Here is a 6,147-nt window from a genome sequence, read left to right as displayed (position 1 = left end):
GTGACCCCGTGCTCCCGCTGTCCAAGCTGCACGTGACCCCGTGCTCCCGCTGTCCAAGCTGCACGTGACCCCGTGCTCCCGCTGTCCAAGCTGCATGTGACCTCGTGTTCTCACAGCTTTGGGAGGTGTAGATCACACAGAGCATGGCCGGTTAACTGAGTGCACATGTTGGGGGCGTGGGGTTCCATCTATGTGGCTGTGAGAAAGTTGTCATCAATGTCAGGGTGAGGCTTCCCAATAGTGTAGCTGTCTGGGGTCACTCATCCTCCTACAAGCGACCCCCCACCATGCCCAATAAGGAAGCCCAGAGAAGTCATTGTTTTCTGAGCTGTTGGCTAGACTTGTGCCCCAGTGCACCTCAGAGCCATGTCACTCCTTGTGAAGGCCAGTGGTGGGCCTGGAGTCCCAGCTATTTGGGAAACTGGGGCAGAAGGCTCATAAGTTCAAGGCTAGCCTGGGCTACAGGGCTATAGAGACTCATGTGGGATCTGCTTCCTAATGGTGCTCATGTATTTAACCCGTGATACCTCAGTTTCCCCATCTAGGAGACTGGGCTGACACAGCCAGCGACGTCATGGTTAAGACCAGATGTGACAGCTGGATTGTCTGCATCATGTCTGGCACCTTCCAGACCACATTCAACAATGTCACCCAATATTCTGGTTTTGTAACCTGAAGACAGACTGTAGAACTCTCCTGCCAGGGCCTCGGGTTGCCCCAGAATGCTTTGCTGGCTTTTAAAAACCCACCGTCTCAGATCCCATGAGGTTGGCGGGAGGCTCAGAGCGAATGTGGGCAGAATGCAGTTGTGCCAGGAGGACCTCCCTCAGCCCGCTGCATTTTTCCACTCACTGGGTCTGGATGGCCACAGTCATGATGGGGCTATAGACTGTGGTCCCCAAGGAACAACATGTCCCAGGCAGAGCACACCAGGCTGCCTGTGGTGACTCATGGGTAACTGTGGGCAGCTAAGACCGAGGCTGCTACTCTTGGCTGCCAAGTGGGTCCGGGCTATCCCTATGCTGCTGGAGGTCCAGGCATCCCTGGTTGACCTTTGCCCTCAGAACCCTTAGGCCTATTCTGCAGAGCAGCCAGGGACATTGGCCATGCTCAGTGCTCCATCTAAACCCTGTCCTTCCTCAGGTCCTTGTCCAGACCCAGGGCCGCATGGGGTTTCTGATTCCCCAGAGGAAATAGTCCCATGCCACCAAACTCCAGCTGGAAGGTGGCAGGTCCCATCACATACTGATTCCATGTCCCTGAGCAACTCATGGTACCTCTGTGGGCTTCAGTTTGTCTCTCAAAGGGGGATGGGAACAATGCCTACCCTACTTTGTGAGGTCTATGGCCATCTGAATGAGCTAGACCATGGTCCTCTGTGGCCGTCACCCCTTCTGTGGTTTTCTGGACCTCTGGACAGAGCCCCTCATCCCCTCTCTGGCCTCCTCCCTTGCCTGCCCCTTCACCTACTCCGGCTGCTTCAGCCTCTGTCCTGATCCTTGCTGCACGTGGATTTGCCTGCGGACCTCAGTAGCTGCTCATCCCTCTGCCTAGAAGGTGGTCCACCATCTCTCTCCACCATCTCCTTCCAACCTCTCGATGTGCTGTCCTCTGTCTTAGCATGACAAATGGTTACTATTCTGTCATGTGTGGTGGCACACACCTGTAATCCCAGCATCCAGGAGACAGAGGCAGGAGAACTGTGAGTTTGAGGCCAGCTTGGGTTACACAATGATTTCCAGAACAGCCTCGGCGACCATGAAAAGAAAGTAATGGGGACCAGGAATGGTGTCTCATGCCTTTCATTTCGGTATCTGGGAGGCAGAGGCAGGAGGATCTCTGTGAGTTCAAGGCCAGCCTGGTCAGTGTAGCGAATTTCAGGAAAGCTGGAGGTACACAATGAGATCTTGCCTCAGCCAACAGATAAATAAGGCCTAGGAAGATGGCTCAGTCAGTGAAGTGCTTGCTGTACAAAGATGAGGACCTGAGTTCAGATCTATAGCCTCCACATAACAAGTCACGCCATCCCAGTGCCCGGCGATGCCTGGGCTGTCCTGGACAACCAGTTTAGCTCGTCAGCGAGCTGTACATTCCGTGAGAGATCTTGTCTCAGAAACTAAAGTGGAGAGAAATAGAGGACACCAGTGTTGACCTCTGACCCCCCCCCACCACACACACACACACACACACACACACACACACACACACACATGCACACCACAGAAACAAGAAGTTCCAGGTCCCCACCTCACGATGGTCTCTCCATTCTCTCCCCTCAGAGCAATCCCTTCCTTGGGCACACTGTCTCTCCTTGTCTCTCTCCTTGTCTGGGCATTCACCTGTCAACTTCTGTATCAGTCATCTGCTGCCGCGTAACAAACATTCCCGGAAGGTCAGTGACTTGAAAGGACAAATCCTGATCAGTTACCTCACTGTTCCTCCAAACCAGGAGGCTGAGAGCAGTGAGCCAAGCAGTTGGAGCCGTGTCTCAGGAAGTGGCCAGCCTGTCACCTGGGGCCACAGCAGTGGAAAGGGTCACCTTGCCTGGGGTCCTCTTCTGAAATGACATCCTCAGCTGACTGGAAGTCACCATGGGACAGCTTCCTCATAGATGACCAGAAAGAGCAAGATGAAGTATTGAGAGCCTGTGACTTCCCCATCCCGTGCCCTCGGCCAGTCATCCCTGTGCCGAGCAGACACCAGGAGGTAGGGTGGTCGGGCCCATCGTGGAAACTGGCCATCATGATTGTCCTTGTTGGGTTTTTTGTTTTGCTTTGCTTTGTGTTGTTTGTTGACTTGGCACAAGCCTTGGGGAAGGGCTATCAGGAGATGAATGGAGTGAGGGCCACAAGGATGATGTCCTGTGCAGAAGCTGCTGCTGCTGCGGCTTCACCATCACAGGAAGACCAAGGAGAGGACAACAACTCTGAATAAGAACTCATGGCTTCATAGCACTTCCAGAATGTTCTATCATGCAAGGCGAGACAGGCAGAGCAGGTTGTGCTGGGAAGGGTTAGAAGTCAAAGGGGCTGGTGCCTACCCCTGGCTTGGCCAGCTTAAAGCCCACAAGGGCTGATATTTACTCCAGAGTGGCCCTGCCCAAGCTGCCCAGTCCCCGGGGACAGAGACATTCACCCAGGCACACATTCATCCACGTTGGCCATCTGATAGGAATTCCGGCTGCATTGAGCTCACAGCTTCTTGGGTGCTCCAGCGTACTGCACACTCATTTTGGGTGTAGATGGGTGTGAGAGGGTGGTCATCTGTAATACACACGCACATGGAGGCCAGACATCCATGACAGGTCTTCTCCTTATTTATTTATTTATTTATTTATTTATTTATTTATTTATTTTCAGAGACAGTGTCTCTCGCTGACCCTGGAGCCCACCAGTTACCTAGGTTGGCTGGCCAGCAAGCTTGGAGGATTCTCCCGGCTCTGGCGCCCAGCTCTGGGGTTACAGGTGCATGCCATCACAGCTGGCTTTGCTTCTAGACGGTAGAGATTCGAACTCACGCCATTCCAGTTTTGCAGCAAGCACTTCATCCACCAAGCCATCACATCTCCCCTTGAAAACACTGTACCTTAGGTCCTGACACACTGCTATTTCATTTATTGATTGCCTGTGACACGGCCACTGAGCTATAAACTTACAAATCTTGTCTGTAGGCAATGGGGTTTTGTCTCTTGGTTTGTTCTGACTTTGCAGTGCTGGGATTCAAACCTAGGGCCTCACGCAAGCTTGCTTACACTCACCCACTGAGCAACATCATGCCTGCCTCCTGCAGGCAGCCCCGCCTCCTGCAGGCAGCCCCGCCTCCTGCAGGCAGCTCCGCCTCCTGCAGGCAGCTCCGCCTCCTGCAGGCAGCTCCGCCTCCTGCAGTCAGACAGTTTCTATTCCATTTTATGAGTGAAACCATGCAGTCTCAGACAGGTGGAGGCATTTGCCTTAGATCACACAGCCATCCATTTCGATCTAGGTTTACTGGTCCCTCCTAAAGCATGACCTTTTCTTACACACACCGTGTCTACATCTAAAGTGAGCGTTAAGTCAGGAGTGACCATCCCAAACCACTCCCCACCATTTACCTTACAAGGTATTAACTGTAGGATTTGGATGGTGTGGGCTCAGTGGGGTTGGGGTTTCCAGAACTCTCTTGCTCGCCTAGATTCTGGTTAGCTTGGGCCAAGGAAACCTTCTGGGGGAGGTGGGGTGCAGCTTGCCCACCTGGGCGTTCTAGGGCTACCTTACTGACTTAGCAGGGACAGCGGTGAGGTGAGGGCACCTTTTGGCTCCTGTCATCTTCCGTCAGCTTCTGAGCTTGGGGAAAGGCTTCACTTTCTCCAGCAGAAACAGTGATGGTGGCTGTTGGGGTCAGGGAAGTTAATGAACTTAGCTCCAGCCTGCTCTGGCCCCTCCCGCTTCTTAACCTGTCCCTCCGTGGCCCTGCTGATCTTCCCCCACCCCCCAGCCCCAGGCTCCAGCTCCTGAAGGTGTGGGAGGTTAGATCTCTGCAGTCAATTTTTCCAGTGCTTTCTCTCAACCCCGCGAGACCTGATATAGCCCTGAAGCCTGACTCCGGACCCAACCAGTTCCCACTGGCCTGTTGTTTCCTAGTGTCTAACCATATGTCTAAGTATGTTGCCTATCCTGGCTCACATTCTACTTGGAGGTTTAGAAACCACCTCGGAGACGGATGAAGCACAGGGAGACAGCGCGGAGGGACTCCCTCTGCCTTTAACCCAGACATCTTGGGTTTCCCAAGGCACTTGGCCGTTCTCCACAGACCTGTCCCCAAGGCTCTGAGAATAAGAAGATCCCCCAGCTGGCCGCCAGAGAATCGGACTGTCTAGTGGAAAAATCCTGATGCCAGTTTGGGCCTGGTGTCGCAAGGCTGTGGCCGTCCTGGAGGGACGCGCCACACCACAGGAAGTTACGCATCTGGCTGGGTCCCGCTACTGCATACGATGCAATGGATTTAAACTTTTCCAGATGCTCAGAATATGAGCAATTTCAATTGTCCGACCACAAGTATTGCATGCCGGAGCGTGTACGTGTGTGGGTGCGCATGCGCTCAGATGCCTGAATTAGAAATAACTCACAGGGCAGAAGGAGGCATTGGTTAGTCCGTGGTCAGGCTCCCATTGGCCTGAGGAGAATATGGAAACCATCGATGCTCTCTGCATTCAACATGCTGACCTGATACTATTTCACAGTCAAGTGTGGCGGCACAGGTCTGTCATCCAAGTTCCTCGAGATACTGAGGCAGGAGAATTGCATGTCTAAGGCCTACTGAGTGAGTTCAAGGCTGGTCTAGACAACTGAGCAAACACTGGTCTCAAAGGGCAAAAGGAAAGCTGGGCTGTAATATGGTGGTAGCTCACAAGTATTGCATTACAAACTTTATGATGTCAAGGCATCCAGTTACTTCCCTCTTGCCCTCACGGATTCAGTAAGTAAACTGGGGCTCTGAGCCCTCCACAGCAGAGGGCAGTCCTAGAGTTTCAGAATTGTCCTAACCCTGTGTCCCTCAACCTGTGGGTTGTCACCCCTTCGTGGGGTCAAATGAACCTTTTCACAGAGGTTGTTCAAGACCACCGGAAAAACACAGATATGTGCATTGTGATTCATAACAGCAGCAAAATTATAGTCCTGATGTAGCAACCAAAATAATTTTATGGTGTGTGGGGGGGTCACCGCAATATGAGGGACTGCATTAAAGGGTCGCACTGTTCCTAACAGAGAACCACTCTCTTAGCTTAAAGGGGGCCAGGCCTGTACTGGTTCTCAACACCACTAGGGGGCACTGTTGAGGACTGGTTACTTCTTCTGGTTTCCAGGTTCACTGAGGGCGTAAGGGACATGGTGTGTGTGGTGAGTGGCTGGGGAAGGGGAGGGGCAGCAGGGTGAGAATGAGACTTGCTCTCTGCAGGAGCTGCCCTCACAGGGCTCCCTGGAACTCTAGCCAGGCCCTCCTGCTCCCCTGATGACTCCCACGTAGCTCTGTTGCCTTTCATGGTCATGGATGGCCACAGAGACTGCCACAGTCCACGCTGACAGTGTTCCTGGCTGTCAGAGATGCCGGCAATCAGGCAGATAAGCCCAGCTCCCACAAGCACCCAGTCCTATCTATCTACTGACCAGC

Source organism: Mus pahari, chromosome 3 (genome assembly GCF_900095145.1).
Source record: "Mus pahari chromosome 3, PAHARI_EIJ_v1.1, whole genome shotgun sequence".
NCBI classification, from domain to species: domain Eukaryota; kingdom Metazoa; phylum Chordata; class Mammalia; order Rodentia; family Muridae; genus Mus; species Mus pahari.
Note: the sequence above shows the minus strand (reverse complement) of the source record.